Genomic DNA, 24,531 nt, shown 5'->3' with positions numbered 1-24,531 from the left:
ATGATTCGATCAATCACCATTGTGAAAGACATGAACATGCTATCCAAATACAAGCCTAATTCTGATGACTGATGTTCCCCTTCCTGTTCCTGGAAGTGGAACTTGTTGGATTCTCTCCAATGTGTCTCCACTCCCCAAGCCAAGCATAATATGTCAGTTTGAAAACAACCACCAATCAACCTCCCTAACATGCAGTGAGATGAGTAAATGTAAGTGGGTGTTTGTTCCTGTATGGTTAGCTACTTGTCATACTGCCTGGCTTACAATTGTTCTCTGTACCTATGACTATTCAGGCTATTTCTAAACAGAGGTCTATAGCTCTTCTATAAGAGCATTCACTCTGTGTCCCAAAATGATCTCACTGACACAACACAGGTGTGGAAGAAGAATATAGGGCAGGGGTATCAAACTCGTGTTGTCACAGCTACATCACATGATGTATCGTGACTTGTTTCCCCTTTTTCTAAACCAGTCATGGGCATAGCCAGTGTGTGATGCATCCTGGCCCACTGGCTGCAAGTTTGACACCCCTGGTATAGGATGAAGCAGAAGAGAACAATTGGCAACAAGAAAGCTCCACAATGCTTCAAAAGTGAAATTGTGCTCAGTGAGTGATTGTAGCTGCACCATCTGGAAGTAACCCATGGAATAGTGTTGAAGCAATGCCACTATCCCATATAAGCAGTAAACATGGTTTAAAGTAGGGCTAAATCGCTTTGTTGGCAGAGGAGGCAGAGAATGTATAATTCATTGATGACAGAACCAGCAAGGAACATCTGACAAAATATGACTCTTTCTTGGTTTAATTCAACCTTCAGTGCTACTCTGATCTGTGTTTAAACCTACTTTTAAACATAGGTTTGATTTTTTTTCAAAAGACCACTAAACATATGTGTCTAGCATGTCCACATAATGCTTGAAAAAAGCTGAAGAAAGCACCAGTAAGGCATTAGAGGGGTATTATGTGTCTCTCAAAATCAGGTGCCTGCTTTTTCCCACAATTTAAGCCTATAAGGAAGGAAACGCCAGAGGAAAAAGGTGTATCTATAGAAGCCCAAAGATGCCAATAAAATCTCTTCCAGGATCGTCTCAGTAACTACATTGCTAACAAAGCACATTATATCATAAGCCATGGCCAAAATTATCAAAAGAAACAGATACATGACTTTAGCTTGCTTTAGATGAGCACTGGAAATGAGATTAAGGCAATAGCATAAAAATATTTCTAGGATTAGGGAGAACATAAGGATGAACCTTTAGTAACGTATAGGAAAATGGTCAAATAAATGGTGAATAGTTGAAAACAGGTAGTAAAAATATAAAAACAAGACCAGGAAGATTGGTGGTTCTTATTTTCCAAAATGTTTTCATTACATTTCATTTAGAACTATTAATGTACCACAAAACGTATTTGGGCTTCACTAATATTTATAAAGGCTATGTAATGAGCATGCTGTAGGCTTAATAATTGGGACAGGAGGCTGGAATGAGAAACACACTGATGTATTACAGGCATACAAATATACTTTAGGATGCAGGAGGATATTAGTTATCAAAATGCTCAAAAGTATAGCTGTCTTAATATGTGATCCAAATCTTTCAGTCCAATTGCAGCTTTGGTCAAGTGGGCGAAAGCTACCCAAAGGAAGAGTGGCTCCAATTTCTTATGTAAAATACACATGGGCAGTGCATGGGTCCATACTTTTGTGAATGCACAAGAATAGACCTAAACCTTCATCTAGAACTCACTCCAAACCAAGTTTATCTTTGAAAAGAAATAATACAAGATTCGCATGATTATTATTATTATTTTTTTAGAGGGCTGGTGGTGGAGGAATTGAATGAGTGTTGTACCTGATCTTTTCTTTAAACAGGCCAGCTGTTAAATCAGTTTCTCTAGGTGCAAAAAGTAGAAGTGACAGTTTGTTAGGGAACTGCTATTTTTATAAGAGATCAAGAAAACAGGAAAGATTAAGCACACACACTTAGATACATATGTGAAGAGATTTTGCAGCCCACTCGTATTATTTAAAAGGGGATTAGAGAGCTCAGATGGGGAGGCTTGAGTTTAGGAGACTGCAGAGTCAACGCTGGAAGTAATAAACATCTGCATGTGTTACAATAGGCTCAGCAGAATGCCTCTGAGGGATATTTTGAAACCTGCATACAATTAAGTGACCCAACAGCACAGCACAGTAGAGATCATGTTTAACTTTTGCAGAACAAACCCTTAACACTGCAGGGTTATTCAGGGCCTCCTAAAGGTTGAATGTGCATCAATAAAGAGGGAATTACAAGCTGGAGAGATAGAGAGAAAAAAAAACAATGTTTGCTTCAATGGATCTATCCACCAGTGTTCTGTTCCCCTCCCTCATTGGAGGAAGATTTCCATAAATATACCATTATGAGCAGCAGAGTACTTCTAGAAATCTTGAGCTGGAATGATGGATCCTCATTCCCATAGATGGTAGAAACTATCTTCTTGATTATAGAAGTATTAACTTAGCCATGTTTTAGCCTTGGGAAAGATAGGGTATCTCCACAGAATGGCTTGGTACCTGTTCAAGTCCATCCTCAGAAATTTAAAATAGCATACTTTTGGCAGCTTTTTTTAAATTTTCTGATTCTTCATGATTTTCCTGCAACTGGGACAAAACTGGCATTTTTTCCCCAATGCCACAGTTTTTCTGTACTGATAAGCAACATATCCCCGCCTCAAACTCCTGGGTTTTAATCAGTCATTTTTTTTAATCTTTAGAAATGTTTAAATGCAGTAAAGGAATGGTAATAAGACAGGTTGGGTGTTTCCTTTTTCCTGCAGTAGCTTCCCATGGCAGCATAGACATTTACTGCTTTTTTACACTGAAGGTGGGTGAAAAATTAAACTGGAACCTACAATGGCTAAAAGAGATGGGCCATTAACCAAACTCTATTCTTCATACTTTCCAATTGGTCGGACAGAAGAAGACCTGATTGGATTAGGTGTGTTTTTGGTCAACTGAAATAACCACAAGCCAGTTGCAATTTATTTATCATATTTATGGAGAATGTGAACATGGGCATAGTAGACAGAGGTACACTCAGTTTGTGGTCTGGGGGAACATTTGCCCACAAATCAGAACTTATAAGTAATATATACACGTAAGATCTTTCTTACGAGCAGAAACACACCAAGGAAATATATGATGGTCAGAAGCTGAGTTTGGCATGTGGAGGAGTTCATTGAGAAATCAGAGACGGGCACAGGATGAGTCATGCATTACAATAAAAGTCCTCCACATATTTGGATCGGATGTTGGGATGCAAGTATGGAAGAGTGGCATTTGTTATGATGTCACCAGTGTGCCATCGCATTTTCATCATTGTGACTAACCACCTATGAAGCCAGGTATAAATATTTTCTGTTGTTCTTGGAATAAGATCTCTTTTCTATATCCCTATTGATTGCTCTTGCCCATTCTGTATCTGTTACTATATAGGACTCATATACTCCTATTGAGTTAGAAGTTATACCTGCTGAACATAGGCAGTTTTGTTCCAAGAAGGATATCTATCTCCATTACCCATCAGATCTGGGCTGCAAAAATCCAGGCAATCAATACACAGTGGAATAATGGATTGCAGCCAACCAGTTGGAGCTTTTAATCATTTGGGCTTGTTCATTTTGATTCTGCTTCCATTTTACATTCAGATTAGTTAAGTTGTCCCAAAGGTGCTTTTTTCAAAAGGTGACTGGACTTTGTTTTTCCCTTGAAGAAGCTTCTTGGATGAGAAGCAAAATGTCTTCAGGAAAAAACAAAGTCTGGTTGCTTTTTGAAAAAAAGCACCTTTGGGATAACCATGACCTGGATGACTGAGAATCTCCATAGAGATTGGTTAAGTTGTTCCAGCACTCCATGCGTTCTTGAATCAGGTTCCACATATCTTTGAGAACTCATGTTATGTGGGTTAGACAACATCTCTCATCATCCCTACTTAGCTGATGAACCCCACAGCTTTCTTTCATCCTTGCTTGGTAAACCTGTTCCGGAGCCTGGAACTAAATCCAAAAGAATTAAAATTTTAAACACATTTTCATTCTTAAATGTACTTGCTTAGATGGAAGTGATTGAAATCACTGTTACTTCAGAGTAATGCTCATTACAGCCATTAGGGAAGAGAAATAAGTCAGGCCTTAATCAAAACATTGCTTTGATGTTATAACACATTTCAACAGCAGCTGAAAACCTGAGGCATGCAAGTTCAAGGTTACCTTCCAGATTCTCTCCTCTACATACTTATCAGTGTTTAGAAACATGAAGTTGCTTGCTGATGCTTTGGAGTTTTATATTTTTTATCCTTATCGGCAATATCTCTACCCTAGAGAGAGGCAGGTGAATTATTCAGGAAGGATAGCAGCCCAAGCAAAATAACATGAAAGGGAGAAAGCAAAGAAGAGACAAAGTATTTTTTCCAAACTGGCAGTCTCTGTCTCACTCATGAAAACATCCCAACCACAAAAATCTCTGCATTTTTTTGCATGTGCAAGCTAAAATAAAAATATCAGTTAACATGTGCCTTGTATGCTTTGAGCAAGAACACAAGACCAGTGATGGCAGGAAGAGGGAAAGAAGGAAATGTTAACAATGCACTTGCTCGCCTGGATTGTGAAATACTCTGTCCTCCAAAGCACCACAATCTCCAGTAAGCCATGCAAGCCAAAAGCTTTATGTGTACTGTAGTAACTTTTTAAAGTGATTCTAACAATGCTCTTCCTTGTTGCTCCATCTGAAGGAAGGGCAAACTGACAAGCCATTCCACTCTTTTACTGCAGTGGTAGATATTGCATCAATGGTCCTCCGGTGAGGGATACATAGGTCCTCTTTTGTCACATTTTAAATTATACTTAAAGGCAGGAGTTTTAGGTTGAATTCTGAAGCTGGAAGATCTAGTGCTGTGAAGTGATTTGCACCAATCTGAGATTGGTAGAAGGAGTTTATAACAATGGCACATGCAGGACTGGCTCAAGAGTTGTTGCTGTCTGAGGCAGTTTACACTTTCTTCTATTTCATTTTCCACCATACATAGGTAATCCTCGACTTACAACAGTTCATTTAGTGATCGTTCAAAGTTACAATGGCACTGCAAAAAGTGACTTATGAGCATTTTTCACCCTTATGATGGTTGCAGCATCAAGTGGTGCGGTGGCCTAGAGGTCATGTTCTCGCCTCACAATCAGGAGGCTGTGAATTTGATCCTAAATAGAGGAAGATATTTCTCCCTCCGTGCATGATGAGACTATATCTGCTGAAATATAACTCCACATTGGTGACAGGAAGAGCATCCGGCCAGTAAATACTCAGCTCCATTCAGTTGCCTGGACTCCACCCTGCAAGGGATTATGAGGTCATTAAAAGAAGATGACTGTTGCAGCATCGCCATGGTCACGTTATTTACATTCAAATGCTTGAAAACTGGTTCATATTTATGACAGTTGCAGTGTCCTGGGGTCATGGGATCATCTTTTGCGATCTTCTGACAAGCAAAGTCAATGGGGAAGCCAGATTCATTTAACAACCATGTTACTAATTTAACAACTACACTGATTCATTTAACAAATGTGGCAAAACTCACTTAACAAATTTCTCACTTAGCAACATAAGTTCTGGGCTCAATTGTGATCACAAGTCAAGGATTACTTGTATCACAACACACACACATGCAAACACAGATGTATAGAATGACTCAGGGATGGGATTCTACCAGTTCGCACCTATTCGCTAGAACCGGTTGTTAACATTCTAAGCAGTTCAGAGAACTGGTTGTTAGAAGAAATTACTGGCTTAATCCTGTAAGGAACACAGGAAGGAAACATTCTGGTGTTGCTTACAGAAACTGCCTCTCTGTTAACCCTTATTACATTCTTGGCAGGACTAGACTACCTGTCTCAGGAATTTCTCTGGAGTTTTTTCCCGCTCCTTTGCTGGTCCTTTGCTTGTGTGGAGTGACCATTCAAAGTTACAGTGGCACTGAAAAAAGTGAGTTATGACCATTTTTCACACTTACGACTGTTGCAGCATCCCCACAGTCATGAGAGGCCAGGCGAGGAGATGCGTGCCTTGATGTGAGTGATATTGAGTTGGCCAGCCAATAACATGACCACCAAGCCACATCCACCCAGTCACATGACCACCAAGCCATGCCCACAAACTAAGCCATACTCAGAGAATTGGTTATTTAAAAAATTGAACCCCACCCCTGGAATGACTACATTACATTGAGATGAAGCATAGCTAAGGAAGAACAGAAGTTGGATTTCTATATTGAATGCTTTTACCAACAAATAAAAATAAAATCATCATTAATAAAAAAGTCAAATTATGCAACAATTTCAATAAGACAGAATAAGATACCATGGAAGGCTTCAAGAACAACATGTCATAATCAAACAAACCGATGAAGGGGGAAGCATTGTGAATATGATAGAATACATCAAGGAAGCCAAGGGCTATCTCTTCCAAGACCTGTCCTCAGATCCCACAGCAACTAATAATAAAGAACTCTACAATGAGATGAAAAAAATCCCAAGTACATATAAGATTACAAAATCTTATATCTATCATATTGAAAAAATTCCAAGAGCCCTGGTAGGCATTTTTATCACTTCCCAAAATATACAAACCAGATAATCTGGGTTTTAGGCTTTGGAACCAATATAGCCACAATATCAGCTTTGGTGGGGTCTTCTTTTCAGATCTGATGCCACTCTCAGATAGGAAAGGAGACACCATAAACTTTCTAAGAAGTGTGAAATTCATTAATGGATTCCCTAAAAACTCTATTTTAGTTACTTTACATGTTGAAGCACTGTGAACTAACATCTTCCACAAACATAGCTTTCAAACTCTCAGGAACCTCATCACTTGCCACACAGCACACCTTATTATCAGACAGTGTAACTTTGAACTTAGCCACAACTAGCTTGCTTTTGACAGCAACATACTCTTACAAACGATTGCACAGTCACTGGCACACTCATTGCTCCAAAGTATGCCAACATCTTCATTGCTGACCAAGAACAATAGTTTCACTATTCTTACCCCTGAAGCCACACCTTTCATCATCTGGACCCATGGAAAAGAATATTTCACCAATGTTGCCTTGGCTATCTACAAAACAAATCCACTGAACTGATACCTTGGCAGAATTACACAAAGGACAAATGAACACCATGCAATGCAGTAAACCTACAGATTGCCATGTATTCTCCAGGTAGAAATCGAATCTATTGTCTATAGAGCCAACAGATCTATTGTCTGTAGTCAGGCTCTATACTACACTGCATTCATATTGGCCCATTTGACAGAACTGCTCAACGGAGGCAAATGATCCAGGCATTCAACCCTAACTGTACTACACATTCAGTGAGATCAATAGACAAACCAATAGAAGAAATAAATTCTCAGGGAGTAATTATTAAAATACAGACCACAAAAGCAGAATAACAAGAAACTACTGGCTACCATCTACAGCTCAAATGACTCTAATGTTTTAATGATAAATTACCTTACTCATATTGAACAATGACACTGCACTTTCTCAGCCCCATTTTTTTCATGCAGACATCCAACATGAAACATATTCTCAGAAGCAAGAAGAAACAACAGAATAATGGTACTAACATGGAAAGGAGAATCTGTATCAAACCTAGATGTCTACTTTGCCTCTACATTTGTACTACAGTCCCATCGTAGCTCCCATAGCTTCACACAGAAGATTAGAGGTATTCTCACATGCTCTTCTCCTATTATCTGCTAACAGTGGGTTTGTCTATGTAGACAAATAGGCCACATATAATAAAAGAATTAATTGACTTCAGGATTCAAAGCAGGAACAAAGTACGGTAATAGCAGAATATTTTAACCTCCTAGGATGATCTATTATACAAATTTTCCATTCTCTACCACATATTTCAAAGTAGCCATTTTAGGAAAGTTATCAGCATGACAGGACAAGAACCTCTTGAACTCATATACATAAAATGTTTTCAGATAATTTCAGAAGGTCTCAACAAACACAACAGGTCCTAACACATTACAGTTCAGTTCCTAAATCAAGAAATACTTATCATTTGTTCCATATGTAATCTGCATTCCCTACCTTCTTTTCCTTCTTTACTTTATCCCAAATTAAATCCTATATCAATTTAGTCATTCCATGCAGAATGATGGCAAAATGAGCTATAATAAATACTTATGCCTTTTAATAAATTGTGTTAGTCTGAAAAGCTGCTATCAGAATCCTGATTTTTGGCACAAAAGCACTTGAAGCTAGTGTTGGGATTCTTATATCTGTGGCCAATAACAGAGAGATACTATTTAACATCTGCATGGTTTGTAGGGGAAAATAATCTAGGGTTTAGAATTGACTATCTTCAAAAAATTGTCACCTTAATCCTCTCTGTCCTTTCAATAAGGTCTGCCTGCCTGCCTGCCCGCCCATCCATCCATCCATCCATCCATCCTTCCATCCATCCATCCATCCATCCATCCATCCATCCATCCATCCATCTATCTATCTATCTATCTATCTATCTATCTATCTATCTATCTATCTATCTATCTATCTATCTATCTATCTATCATCTCTATCATCTCTATCGTCCAGATAAACTTCATGGCCCATACTCTAAGTTTCGATATTACATTCAATGAAAAGCAGCAGGGCCGGGATATTGGATGTTGGGTTCATATTGTTCCTACTTCATCTGTCCTGGCATCTTTTTCACTTCTAGGTCCGGTTCCAGGTGACAGTGACAAATATATTACTTTGGGAATAGGTGATCTGCAAACTGTTCCTTCATTAACTTGCCCTCCACTTCTAGTCATGAATGGAAGAATCACCCAACCTTCTATCTGCATAAGTGATATAATCAGTGATAACAGAATATATTCTCACTGGAATGGGTACCAAGCTGAGGAATTCAGAGAGATGAAGCTCATCCTGTCATTTTAGACTGGTGAGCAAGATGATATTTTGCTAGGATTTTAATCTGAAGTGATGTTTGTCATTACAATACCTATAATATTGCAACTTTCTTTTAATTCAAATTGGATTCCTCTAATATATGAAGATTCTTAGAGGAAAAGAAATCCAGTTATTTTTCTTTTTGTTTGAATTCTCATGCAGTCTCTTTGTCTCTCTGCAAGTAATTTCTTAAATTCTATGTAGATCTTACCATGTCAAATTCAGGTTGATGGTTTTAGCCTTTGTTAATGAGATATGATAGAATGTCTTCTCCTAAAAAAATCATACTTTTTGCACCACAACACACAGCACCATACAACATGAAGCTCATCTGCTGAAGTGCTGCTGAAATCTGTTTCTGAAGTTCTCTCTAACAGGTATAAGATTTTCTTCTCCCAGAAACAAGGTCTTGTCATGGGCAATTCTTCCTGATGAAAGTTTCTTTCAACAAATGTCTTATCAAATTCACTGTTTATTTTCCTTAGACTGGCAGTCAATGATTTTATTACCAAACATTTAAATATGTATCTTTAATATCTTTATTCTTTCCAAAATACAGTTTTTTGATTAATCCAGGGAGAGTTTTGTTGTTTTCATAGTCTTTATTTTTATTTTGTCCTACACAGCTTTAGGAATTATAAAAATACTTCAGTAAAATAACAGGAACTTCCTGTATGGGAAAAACATTTCTGACTTCCGTAATTTGAATCTAGCATAAGCAGGAAAATTTGAGTATGTCAAGAATTTTGGAGAAAAGAAATAGTTTATAATTAAAGCAGAGAAGCAGAGAAGTGACATTTTGATTCATAGGTTTGAATCATGATGTCTAACAAACCCATCTAGCCCATTCCCATCCTGTTCTATGTTAACAATTCTTTCTTATCGCATGGGATTTAAAATGTAGAAATTTTCAAATGTAGCTTCTTTGGCAGTCAGCACATTCTGAGGAAAGCAGAACCTTCTGCAGATATTTGTGTGCCAGCCTTCGACTGAATTACAAGTTAGTAGGTCAAGTTTTCGAATGACTGCACAAACCTACAAGAGTGATTCAGAGATGCATCATTTTGGATTACAGACACAATATTCTGCTTCCTCCAGTTCCTTTGAAATACAGGGAGCCAGTCTATTCCTTATTTTTTTGAAGGAACTCTTCACCTTCTGCCTCTGAGTTATGCTTTGAATAGTCACTGAATGACTATAACCAGAATTGTTAATAGATTAGCAATATGATTGAAGTAACCATGCTTTCATCATATCCATTATTGTATTACATCAGCAATATCATCATGCTGAAGGTTATCTCTGAAAAATGTAGGACTATACTATCATCTCTTACACAAAGCAGCTAGTAACTTATCTTATTGGAAATATAGACAATTGGGGAAACTTGAAATAATAGTTTAAAAACAGGAGAGGGCAATATACATCTATCAATGACACAGAAAATGGAGGAGAGACACTCTCTGGCCAAATAGGACAAGTGCATCAAATCTTTTGTAACCATAACAGTTCCTTGGGAAGATCTGCTTCACCTTTCCATTGGTCAATTGAATGCAGCAAATATATAGGTAGAAATCCATAGTAATTCCACGTTTTTAGGCTCCGGTAGGCATAATATCTTTTAAGAACAGGAATAAAAAATAATTAGGTAAAGCCAGAATCACAATTTGATAGGATAATAGAAATTAAAACCTGAATATATGGCACAGATCATTTCCTAATCCACGCTTCACGGGATGCAAAAGACTAGAACTGGAGGCCGGGGGGGGGAGATATTTTTTTCTATGGGATGGTAACAAGATTAAGATAGACATCTGGAGATACATCAAAATTATCTACTACTACATTAGAATAGTCACACCAAACTCATTCTCACCTTTCAGAAAAAAGGTGAGAATGATTTCCTCTATTATAAGATAAAAGGTATAAGATAAGATAACACTTACATAATGCAATTGTAATATAGCTGGATTTTTTTTAAAAAAAAAATCAATTGTAGGTTGAGGCCAGGAATTAGTTGGTGCATACTAAAGGTCACTTTAAAATGCAACTCCTAATTTTTGTTTTCAATTAATTCAGCTATGTTATTATATTTTGTGAAAAAGAATTCTTTTATCCAAAGATTAAAGAAATGTCATTTTCCCATTACTCACTGACAATTTTTTTAAAAAAAATAATTTATACATGTTAGTTTCTGGACATTCATAGAGAAAATGGATAGTTGCGTAGATTTGTAGGTAAGGATTTTAGTTAGAATGATTGGCATGGCCAGGTAATCGGACATTAAAGAGCTGCTATAGAATAAGGATAGAAAAATCTTTTTTTGTGACTGACACTCTTAAATCTTTTTAGGGAGAGGTTCTGAAAATAAGAGGGAACATAGTTTGTGAGGCTCTCATGTCCCACTGCCTCAAAGAAAGCTAAACCATTGAAAATATTTTCACTCTTGAATTTCAGCAATGCAATGGGAGCAGGAAAATTTCCTGGGAGCAGGAAAATGGGAAATAGAAGCTCCATCATGTACAGGTATAAGGATATAATTCCTATTTCCATGAGTGACTTCTGCAAAGTGACAAAATAGTATTTCCCTCCCCTCCCCCCACAATCTCTAATTGTTCAGAGAGACTGAAGATTGTACTGTTGGAAGAAATATCCTTCTGGGTTCAGTTCCAAGTGGGGAAAAAGATACTGGAAACATGGAGGCTGTTTGGAAAGATGGTTTAATGGTGGACAGGACCACATGGCTTGGAGCTCCAAAGTGAAAAGGATGCTCACATACTTCAAGATTTTGGGTGAAGAAAAAGAAAAAGGGGCAAGGTGCTGAGAGACCCTTAATTATATATCCTCTCTTGGGATTTGAATTTGAGCTTGTATTCTGATTGATTGTCAGACTCCCATGGGGCCATGCTGGGGCAACTTTGTAGGCTGTCCTGAGTCCCAGGCTTGGTTGAGCCTTACTAGATAATGATGTAATGAAAGGGCTTTGGGCCATTCCTATTATAGTTTTCTCTGGAGTAGATCTTTGTTATGTAAAATAGACTGGCCCAAGCCAGAGTAATGGTCCATTAGCAAAGGTGAGCTGAGTTTCTGCCTCTGAGTTTCTACTTTTCTTTTTTGGGAAAATATGCTGTCTTTTTAGTATATTCTAAAATATTTCATTTTCCTAGGAGAGGGGTGGGTTTTAACTTCCAACAGTACACTAAGGACTTTTTTTTTTTGTCCTATAAGCTTTTCCTGGCAGATGGAGAGAAACAGTGGACAATCCTAATGAATTTAATGAAACAAATCATGAGATTAAAAAAAGGATATAAGAAGGGAGAAAAAGGGTGTTGGTTTGAAGGGCATGAGATTGGGGAAAGATACTTTTGGCATGGTATTGGCTCTAGGGCTGTTTTTTAAAAAAAAAAAAATCTTTGAACTTTGAGCTTTCAGGAATCAAGTGTGTTGGAGCTCGATAAGGTTTGAAAAATGTTGCCCCTGAGAGACTGGAGGAATGATCAGAAACAGGATACAGATTCTGCTACCACTATTATGGATTTCTATTTATCCTCAAAGCATTTATGGCAACTGGTCAAGTAAAGCACAACATTATTTTTGGCTGAAATCTCCAGGACTATTTTAGCATATGTGTTGGCTTGGGCAAAGACCACAAATCTGTAGTCAGCCTGTTAGCAACGGACAGAAAGGAGAAGCGTGATTCATAGAACCGGGAGGAGATGCCTTATACCAGCTATGAACCTATATAACTTCAGCCTTCCATAGTCTGTGCTTTGGTGCTCTGTGAACTTGTTTGTTTTCTTGCAGATGTTTCATTACCCTAACTAGGCAACATCGTCAGTACACTGATGATTTGTAATACATTATCATGGGGGGGAAAGACCATCACTCGATGACAGATGTGTAGCTTGCTAGCCAGATGACAAGTAACATTAAGGGATCAACTCTCTCCTTTGATGGTTCTTTATATAAATACTTGACTTCAGCTGGACAGCCTTTCCAAGAGCAGATGCCCATAAGCAGAGTGTTGTACAACAGGACACATGGGCAGCGAGTTATATCATCAGAGAAAAACAGACCAAACAGCAGATTTTCAACCAAGGTCTATTTAGACAAAGGTATTGACTTTAGCCATATGGCATTAGTTAAAACTTGGATTTAATTAAGCTTATTTTATAACATAGGCATTTTAGCATTGTCGTTAAGTGCTGGACCAATTGGAAGTGATTTAAGGTTCAGGAAGTTTGTCATCCACCTCTCATCCACTTAATTCCTATCGATGCTCATTGTATCATTCATGGGCCCATATATAGTAATGATATTTTTCTTAATTTATGTAATTTTCAAGCTGAACCTGATTCCTGATGGTACATGTAACAATAAAGTTAAAAATACCATACCATTCCTCATGGGTCTTCTGTCACCATTCCTTATCATCAGGTAGTCAGGCAGCTTCCCTTTGAACTCTAGTTTCTGCAGGTCCCCTTTAAAGTAAGGTGCTCCAAACTCGACACAGCAGGGCAGAGTATTATTTCCCATTATTTGGATGCAGTGCTTCCACTAAGGCAGTCAAGATTGCACTGGTTTTTATAGTTGTTGTATCACATGACTTGCTCATGTTCAGATGGTGGTCCAAGCAATACTTCTCTATCTCATGTACCTGGTTACCAAGCCAGCTTTCCTTAATCCAGAAAGATCTCTGTAAATGAAGGATTGTATAACATGGATAGCCTGCTGTATTATATGAGATAACCAGATTGAACAACAGATTGGGAGCCAATAGCTATGCGGACAAAGCATCTTTTGCCTACCCAGATTCAGAAGGTCACAGTTGAACATTATGCTGTTGAATTTAACCTTACAGTCAAGCTCGTTGAAATAATTTAAAATTGTGATTTTTGTCTTCTGTGTATTAGCCTATACACAACTTGATGCCTGCAAATTTAACAAAGATCCCTTCAAATCTATCCCTCAGAGGCCTAGGTTTTTATATTGCTGCTGAATAATTTTGAATACTTTTATAATAATGTTGGGCTAAGAATGGAACCATAGAAGGGTCCTTTTATCATTCCCCCTAAAACAGTGCAGGCCCATTTAGAAGCACACTTTGGGTGTGGTACTTCAAAAGATTGCAAATCAACTGGATTGGAGTTGATTTATCTTATATACATTTCTCTCTTTTCTTTATGATTATATTATCATGAGAAACATTGTGAAATGCTTTCTTGAGATCAAGGTATTACCTTGGCCTATCAAACTTTGCCATCAATAGAGATAACTCTAATCTGACATGATATATTCTTGAGAAATCAGTATCCTGGACTCTGGTAGTGGTAGCCTATTTTTCCTAAATGTTCATAAACATGTTTAACATTTATTATCTCAAATCAATAGTTAAAACTTACTTTAGATTTTGAAAGAAAGGGAATACTTTTTAGTTCCTGATATTTTTTTCTTTTCCATTCTTCGATTAACTTCTTTTTTAAGAGTTAAGATAAAATTGTTCCGTCCAAGGAACTGGAAGAAACAGGATTGTATAGAGATTTCATCGGGGATAGAAATCCTGTCATATTTGAATATATTTTGCAAAATGAAATGATCACAAGTTCTACTTTGATTTCAGATAAGTCAAGTTCAGATATTTTTTATAATGGAAGTATCTAGACTTTAGCAAGGCCATTTACAATATTTGGATAATAATATGCATATGTACTCTTGAAGGCCTTATACCCTCTGAGGGATGTACAGGAATTGAATTAGATGCCTTTCATTGGAATTCTTTGTAGGACATGGATTTCTTTTACGTTAGTTTCAAATACTCATCAAGAATTGCCCATAAAACCATTTGATTAAAGAAACAGTGTGGACTTTTAATTGTATGGTTGTGATTTTTTTTTTACATTTAAAGTACTGATATTATTTAATTAAATTTCGAGAAACTGTGATATTGTACACTGCTCAAAAAAAAAAAAAAGGGAACACTTAAACAACACAATGTAACTCCAAGTCAATCACACTTCTGTGAAATCAAACTGTCCACTTAGGTAGCAACACTGATTGACAATCAATTTCACATGCTGTTGTGCAAATGGTATAGACAACAGGTGAAAAGCATAGGCAGTTAGCAAGACATCCCCAATAAAGGAGTGGTTCTGTAGGTGGTGACAACAGACCACTTCTCAGTCCTTATGCTCTCTGGCTGATGGCTTGGTCAATTTTGAATGCTGGTGGTGCTTTCACTCTAGTGGTAGCATGAGACAGAGTCTACAACCCACACAAGTGGCTCAGGTAGTGCAGCTCATCTAGGATGGCACATCAATGCGAGCTGTGGCAAGAAGGTTTGCTGTGTCTGTCAGCGTAGTGTCCAGAGCATGGAGGCTCTACCAGGAGACAGGCCAGTACATCAGGAGACGTGGAGGAGGCCGTAGGAGGGCAACAACCCAGCATCAGGACTGCTCCTCCGCCTTTGTGCAAGGAGGGACAGGAGGAGCACTGCCAGAGCCCTGCAAAATGACCTCCAGTGGGCCACAAATGTGCATGTGGCTGCTCAAATGGTCAGAAACAGACTCCATGAGGGTGGTATGAGGGCCCGACATCCACAGGTGGGGGTTGTGCTTACAGCCCAACACCGTGCAGGACGTTTTGCATTTGCCAGAGAACAACAAGATTGGCAAATTCGCCACTGGCACCTTGTGCTCTTCACAGATGAAAGCAGGTTCATACTGAGCACACGTGAAAGATGTGACAGGGTCTGGAGATGCCATGGAGAACGTTCTGCTACCTGTAACATCCCCAGCATGACTGGTTTGGCACTGGGTCAGTAATGGTGTGGGGTGGCATTTCTTTAGAGGGCCGCACAGCCCTCCATGTGCTTGCCAGAGGTAGCCTGACTGCCATTAGGTACTGAGATGAGATCCTCAGACCTCTTATGAGACCATATGCTGCTGCAGTTGGCCCTGAGTTCCTCCTAATGCACGACAATGCTAGACCTCATGTGGCTGGAGTGTGTCAGCAGTTCCTGCAAGACGAAGGCATTGATGCTATGGACTGGCCCGCCCGTTCCCCAGACCTGAATCCAATTGAGCACATCTGGGACATCATGTCTTGCTCCATCCACCAATGCCACATTGCATCACGGACTGTCCAGGAGTTGGGTGATGCTTTAGTCCAGGTGTGGGAGGAGATCCCTCAGGAGACCATCCACCACCTCATCAGGAGCATGCCCAGGCGTTGTAGGGAGGTCATACAGGCACGTGGAGGCCACACACACTACTGAGCCTCATTTTGACTTGTTTTAAGGACATTACATCAAAGTTGGATCAGCCTGTAGTGTTTTTTTCCACTTTAATTTTGAGTGTAACTCCAAATCCAGACCTCCATGGGTTGCTAAATTTGATTTCCATTGATAATTTTTGTGTGATTTTGTTGTCAGCACATTCAACTATGTAATGAACAAAGTATTTAATAAGAATATTTCATTCATTCAGATCTAGGATGTCTTATTTTTGTGTTCCCTTTATTTTTTTGAGCAGTGTATTATTGTCTGTGTACTGGAAAAACTTGGTGGTCAACTTTGCTATATAATTGTTCTATGTAATTTTTGATCATTTTTAAAACTTTAATCTTTTATTCCCTTCCCCTTTTATCATTGTATGCTATTATTGTATGCATGTATTTTAAGATTTTTTTTTCTGAAATTTAATAAAATTTAATAAATATATAGAGAGAGGGAAAAAGAATAAGACTAATCTATAGTTTTACCTCACTTCATTAAAATTATATGAAACAAATTGTTTATAAAGAGTTTTGACTGATGTTAAACATGATTATCTTAATAGAAGGCCTTCATTTCTGCAGAACATAGTTGTCTAAAATGTGTATATTTTCTCCTTAGGGTCAGATATGCATGAATATATACAATATATATTCCCAAGTGCTTATTCTCTCTCTTACTCTTGGTTTATTTCTATTTTGAACTCTGATTTTGTTTTTGTTTTAACTTTTTGCTTTCTAATTTTATCAGTTTTTTTAAAAATTAAACACATTAAAAATAGTGATAGATTTTAACTTCCCCCTCGTGTGTGTGTGTGTGTGTGTGTGTGTGTGCGCGCGTGTCTTTGAGTCATTGTTGACTTCAGGTAATTGTCTGGGCATGTCCCTGCAGTTTTCTTGGCAAGTTTTTGGACTGCCGTTATGTACTTCCTAGAGTGGAGAAAATACTGTCTCAAAGTCACCCAATTGTATTTGTGCCTAAGGCAGCACTAGAACTCAAGGTCTTCTGATTTCTACTCTTATACCTTAACCACTGCACCATATCTGGAGCTTTTGTTTTATCAAAAATAAGTTCTTTAAAAAAAAAATAAGGAAGGGTATCTACTATTATTATCATCATCCTTTCCCTGTTGGTTCAATTGAAAGTCGGTGTATTGCGGCAGGTTAGGAATGGGGAGGTCCAGGTTTTATTTCTCCATCCGGCGTAGAAACCACTGCATGGTAGTGGTTTTCTCCCAGGCCTAGTTAGCATAAGCTTCTGTGACAAATTGCTGATAAACAGACCTCCTTGTCACATCATGCATTGATAAGCTTTGCTGTAAGAACTAGATGAGCACATGCAAAACAAGTGGACCCTTCAGCGGACAAACACAAAGAAGACTGACTGATAGGCAAATTTACAGAACTGTGAAATCACTCGTGTTTCAGGAGAGTTGACTAAAAAAAATAAGAATTTAAAAACCTGTAAAAATAATTAACTTAAAAGTTACATAATGCACTTGCTAAGCTAATGAAATGGATCGCTGCCCAATTTATTTCCTTCCTCACTTTTTTTTTACTGCTCATCAGAGAGGAAACTGCCATGTTTGCACTAAAATACTGTTGGAAGAAATATCCTTCTGGGTTCAGTTTCAAATGGGGAAAAAAACCATTGGGAACATGGAGGCTGTTTGGAAAGATGGTTTAACAGTGGACAGGACCACTGTCAGTGTTCCAGGGAAATTCCATTCCTGTCAGTAACTCCAAGACACACCCCATCTCAAAGTACTTTTATTAGAACAGTACCTGGCACATACTGGGGAAATCCGGAACTAAAACTTCCCAGCTTCCTCACAAAGTCTCAAGCTACAACCCATCCCCTTTTCCTTCATCGCCAGATCACGTGCACCAATCCCAAAGTAAGTTTTAATTCTTTCTGCGCCACACTCTGTAACCTTGAACTATCAAAATAATATATTTTGTCTACTAAGAACTACTCAATGAACATCACCCCCTCCCACTTTCTTCAACTATGTGGCAGTGATGAATTCCGTGGCTTGGAGCTCCAAAATGAAAAGAATGATATCATGCTTCAAGATGTTGGGTGAAGGAAAAGAAGGGACAAGATGCTGAGGGACCCTTAGTTTTATACCCTCCGTTGGGTCCCACCTCAGTGTTCCTGTTCCTGTGTAAGAAATGTATCCCATTGTCTGTCAGACTTCCAGGGGTGGGGGTCTTAGCTGGACCACATGGCTTCACCTGAGTGCTGGCTGATGCAAACTTCCCAGACCAGGTGGTGAGATGGGTACAGGCCTTTGTTATGTAGAATACTCTGGTCCAGGCCTTAATGGCCCACCCATTAACCAAGGTGGGGGGCGAGCTTCTGCCTCTCTTGAGTTTATACTTCACTTTTAGGGGAAATATTCTGCCTTTTTAAATACATCCTAAAGTATTTCATTTTCCTAGGAGGGGGGCGGGTGCTAACTTCCTACAATAGAAGCTGAGCACTGTCAACTTTTTATCTTGAGGAGGATTCAGGGGCACCCAAAATCACACATCTTCCTTCAGATTGGACAGATCTGAATCTTTTATCGGGGATCCTTCATCGGGTCTTAGATTGTAGAATGTAACTCTCAAAAATCCATCAGGATTTTCAGCCAAGAGCAGCAGCCAACACTGAGGCAGTTTCATGAATGGCAATATATTCTAAAACAGGCTAATTAAATAGAAATAAAAAGGACTGAAGCTTTGGAAATACACACTTATAAAAGCTGATTGTGTCTTCATCTGATGGAAAGCTTTCTTGCCTTACTATCATAGGTGCACCAACAAAAATAAAAAATGAAGGCAGAAGGCCTGAGTGGAGTACATGTAAGAGATAAGAAAGAATGGAGAGCTGGGAAAGAAAACATGAGCAGTATGGATCCTAAACAATGTGTTTTTCCAGACGTCGCTGGGAGCTGTCAGTGTTTTGCAGGAACAGCATTTCGGCATCTGTGGCCAAGAACGACAAAACACAATCCTATCTGCCACTGAGCCAATCAAGTCTCCAATATCAGTGAGATTCACCTAGGTTCATGCAAGTGCTCCTGCATAGATCTATAAGCCCTATTTGTAAATAGCCCAAGGAGGAAGAAAAATGCCAACAAAACTATTGTTACAGCACACAAAGCCAAGTGAGGAGAAACTACGTATAAGGGATTCTGGATTGTTTCCTCATTGTTGGATATAGTGTTAGTCTTGGTTAAGTGGTCAAGAGTTCAGCCCTCTAGTTGTACTTCTCAAGAAGAAACCTACACCTACATAATAACTCATTTCTAGACTTGTTAGTAGAATTTCTTTCCAGCTTTTGATGTTTTATATCATTCAAAAGCTTCTTCTAAGGCAGTGGTGTCAAACTCAAGGGCCACGGGCCAGATGCGGCCCATGGGGTGCTTAAATCTGGCCTGTGGAGCTGACCTGAAAATAGAAAAGGACCGGCCCGTGACCCATTTTGGCCAGCAGCAGGCTATCCAGATTGAAAACGGGCCACATGCAGTTCCCCCGTGCCCCGTTTTGGTTGGCAAAGGGCTGTAAGAGGCCATCCAGATTGAAAACGGGCTGTGGGGGGGTCCTATGCGCCATTTTGGCCAGCAAGAGTTGCAGGAGGTGTCTATCCCATCTCCTCCCCCCTGGCCCGCAGAGAACTACAGTGCTGATCCGGCTCTTGAAGAAATCCAGTTTGATACCTCTGTTCTTAATTTCAAGCAGTATCAACTTTGGGAAAACAGGGATTGGGTTCCCAAACTACATAATGTTTTAAAGTACTTTGCTATTAACTGAGGCATTGTTTTGGACCGCATGTGATGAAAGGGTGAGAAATGCTGGATTATTTAATTTGTTCCTAATGCATTTCAACATTCAGAGACAGAGTAGAGCGATGGGGTCCTTGATGCTCTCTGAGCTTGCTTGTTTTCTTGCAGTTGCTAGTCTGATTAGCAATGATGATGTTAACCTAGTTAGGGTCATGAAACATCTGCATGAAAACAAGCAAGCTCAGGGAGCACCAAGAACCCCTCATGTCAACCCTGAGCTACAAACATTCTCCTTTACTGGTACAGAGTAAAGCATTCGAAAAACAGAAAACCAAGTTCCCACTGTGAGTGGCTATGCTCAACATTACTACTGTGTGTGTGTCTGGAAGTGGAATTTGTGCATGAAGATGCAGCTTGCTGGGCTTTCAGAGGCTTAAGAAGATTTTAACCTTGGTGTTTCCACAGCAGGCCCGACCTCTGCAAAAATGTGAATTCCAATTGAATCTGAGCTCTGCTCCATTCCTGCATAATCTCCACCCCCATCCCAACCTCCTAGGAGTACATGAAGATACTAATGGCCTGTCAAATCTCGTCAGACTCTTGGGCAAAGGTCTTTCCCATTCACTTAAAAGTTTTTTTGGAGACACAATGATAAAACTGTTGGCAAAGTTGGTGCGCTGTCCCTGAGTGATGAACCACCTCCTCAAGCAAACATGTGAATGTGTACAATAGCATATCTGTTTTATAAACTAATCGGTGAAATATGTAGATAAAATGACTCGGTCAAGCTGACTTCCTTCAGCTTTCTCAGATGACCTTTGCATGAGAGCTAAAGGCCATGCTTTTGCCAAACAAGGTTTTGGTTATCAGCCACTACTAAGAAGTGTTATCCAGCATTTGGAGAATGTTTTGAATTAATACGTGGAAGAATCTTGTCAGCATCCCCTTCTCCCTAATGCATTTTAAATATTCAAGAATTTCATACCAATGCTAAGTCTGAACCTACAGGCTCTCTAGAAGAGATAGAGAACAAGTCAACTCTTTAAGGAGTTTGTAATGGTCTCCTACACCCACAATAGCAACTTGTACTTTGTCCTTCTATTTTAAATGATCCCCTGAAAGTAAAGCAGCAAAAAGGAAAGATTTCCATACATAGATTGTTGAATGGATGAATTGTGAGGTTGATTTTTTTTTTTTGAGGTCCTGAAATCCAAACCAATTGTTAGGTGTAGAATTTGTTCGTGCCAAGCGACCCTAGGTTGTCTATTTTGTAGTAGATCCCAGCTGTGGATGTTCAAATTTTTGTATAAATTAAATAAGAAAGCACAAAAACATGCTTAAAGGCTAAAAGGGTCATTATTAGCCAGCAGATAACTTATAGCACAGAAAACAGATTCTGTGATAGGGACATATGCATTCTTCTATTTTTGCTGGTAATAGAATCTACTTTTTAAGGCAGTCCATGTTTCAAACAGCTACTTTAGCTGAAGTCTGAACAACAGCTTGCTGAGCAGATATGAGTAACAGAATAACAGAATTGGAAGGGACATTGGAGGTCTTCTAGTCCAATGTCTGCTCAAGCAGGAGACCCTATACCATTTTAGACAAGCCTCCAGTGATGGAGCACCCACAACTTCTGAAGGCAAACTGTTCCACTGTTTATTTGTTTTTACTGTTAGAAAATGTCTCCTCAGTTCTACGTTGCTTCTTTCCTTGATTAGTTTCCATCCATTGCTTCTTGTTTTGCTTTCTGGAGCTTTGGCAAAAAAGGCTGACAGCCTTTTTGTGGCAGCCCCTCAAATATTGGAACACTGCTATCATGTCACCCCTGGTCCTTCTCTTCATTAGAGTAGACAATTTCTGCAACTGTTCTCTGTTTTAGCTTCCAGCCCCCTAATCAGTGATCTATTAACCATTAAGCAGACTAAACACGGGCTTAGGGCATCAGGCCCAAAGGGGGCACCACAAAAACCTTTATGTAGCCTAATCTTGGCTTCATTTGTATAGTAGGTACAAAGGAGGAGGGCACCAAGACAGTGGTGGGATTAAAAAAATTTTTTTACTACTGGTTCTGTGGGCATGGCAGGGGAAGGATACTGTAAAATGGAGAGTCAGAGGTGGTATTTGCTGATTCTCCGAACTACTTAAAACTTTCGCTACCGGTTTTCCAGAATGGGCCAGAACCTGTTGAATACCATCCCCACACCAAGATTTGTCAGTGCTTAGGGCACCAGTGAGCCTTAATCTGCCACTGCTCCTAATCATCTTTGTTGCTCTTTGCACTTTTTCCAGAGTGTCAACATCTTTTTATATTGTAGTGATCAAAACGGAATGCAGTATTCCAAGTGTGATCTTATGAAATGTTTAGCGCAATGCTTCAGAAAGCCTAATCAGCCGATAGCTTTAAACTGGGGTCTCAAGATACCAGGCAGTTTCTTTTAGTTACTTACAAATGCTAGCTGTTTTCAATTACTCATATCATCCAAAAGAGGCTACTACTGCTTAGGTCTCCTAAGTTAAAAGGCCGCCCTGTTTTGAAGTAGGAAAGTAGGTATCATAGATCCAATTTCAATATTGATCCCTGTAGAAAAGCAGAAGGGTCCAAATCTTTCCTTGGGTCTCCAACATACCCCTACGTAGAAATGGAACTTGATCTTTCTTTTCCAATTAAGACTTAAGCATGTGAGTCTACTCTGAATCTTTTTCCTGTGTCTGTGCCAAACTCTTAACATTGCCATTATTCCTCTCACTTCCTTCCTGTTGTCTCAGAATCTTTTATGCAGAGCACAATTTAGGGTTGTTTTGATATAATGCCTTTTTATATTACAGGTGCCATCGGAAGTAGCATAGCAACAGGATGAGCAAAAGGAGCAGCCATTATATCCTTCGCAAGTCTACTTCCCATCAAGTCTGTGATATTAGAAGAGCTTTTTCAATGCCAAAATCTATTAAAGTACTCTATCAGACATCCTGTGGTTGCTACAAAGGAATTAAAATGCGGAAGGGTCTGTAGGACTATCCAGGAAAGGAATTAGATAGCTGATTTAAAATCCTTGCCATTATTTATGATGTCAGGATGTTTGCTGGAAAACAAGTTCTGTGAACAATATTTTGGGCAGAATTCACTGCAAGGGTGCACTTTGAGTTTCAAAGTAGGGAGGGGATTACCAATTGACCATCTTGTTTCAGAAACCTTAGCAGTAATCGTTTACTGAAATCTTCTGGGGAGCACAAAAAAAACATAATTACTGTTCATTTTATTTATTTATTAAATTTACATGTCACCCATCACACTACTGAGAGTGACTTATCATTGTTTAAGGTTGAGGCTGATACATCCAAAAAGATATTAGGGCTATATTTATTTTACAGGCTTAACAAATGAATGTTCTTTAAAGTTTTTCTTTTAAAACAACCCTTGATTCCATTCCTGAAATAAAACTAATAGAGCTAATTTCCACATGAATGATTTCTAGTCTAATTTCTACAATCATTCAATCATCCTTGTACTGATAGAGAAGCAACAAAAGCAGCTCAGCAATGGATGAATGTTGCTAGAGACAATGCAAGCAATAGCTAGAGAAAGGCAAAAGAGGGCAAGGGAAGTTTTTGGACTCAGGAATTGAACTGTGCTATGTGACTACTGAGAGAATATCTGATTCTATCTGAAAGTAATTTAGGATGACTAAAGGAAAAGAAGATAAGGATCTCTACAAAATTGGCTCAATCTAATTTATCTCTGCTAATGTGTCTGTGTTATGAATTGCTCTACTCAAAAACTGTGTGACATCCAAGTTAAGCTGACTTTGATCCAATCAAGTAGCACCTAAGCCTAACATGCAACAATGTCCTTCCTTCCATAAAAGCTCTGAAAAACAGTTTAGTCTTAATGCCCCCCAAAGGATATTGAGTCAGACACTATATAAAACTATGAAGATAAGCTGTTCCATGAGGTGCTCTCTGAGCTCCTAATGTCTAATGTCTAATCACACATGTCTAATCACACTTGGCCAATAAATCATTCATTCATTCATTCATTCATTCATTCATTCATTCATTCATTCATTCATTTCTAGTGGCTTGCCCTGTCAGTGTTGGTGGGAGTGGTCTTGATGGTTGGAGTGTTTACTATTACTTTACCCAAACTTGCTGAAAATGTCTTACTTATCAGAACATTGGAAACAACAAGAATTATCCATTAGTATGTAGTAGGACCTTGTAGAAAGGCATTATGGTAAATGATGAGGGGTGGTGGGAATTATAGGTCAGCCAAAGCTGGAAGTCCACTTTTTCCCCAGTTTTAGTACCACTCAAAAGCTGACTCAGCCAACACCACAAAAGTGTCAGAAGTTCTGTGTACAGGCAGGATCACTGGCGTAGTTTGTAGGGCTCTGAATCCTGAATGGTTCACCGCATATTTATCAAACAACTGAAATGTTTTTCATAGATGCTGTTTGAACTTTGATGGTTGATCGATAAAACT

This window comes from Pseudonaja textilis, chromosome 1 (genome assembly GCF_049901715.1).
Source record: "Pseudonaja textilis isolate UNSWEBS1 chromosome 1, rPseTex1.2, whole genome shotgun sequence".
NCBI lineage: Eukaryota > Metazoa > Chordata > Lepidosauria > Squamata > Elapidae > Pseudonaja > Pseudonaja textilis.
Note: the sequence above shows the minus strand (reverse complement) of the source record.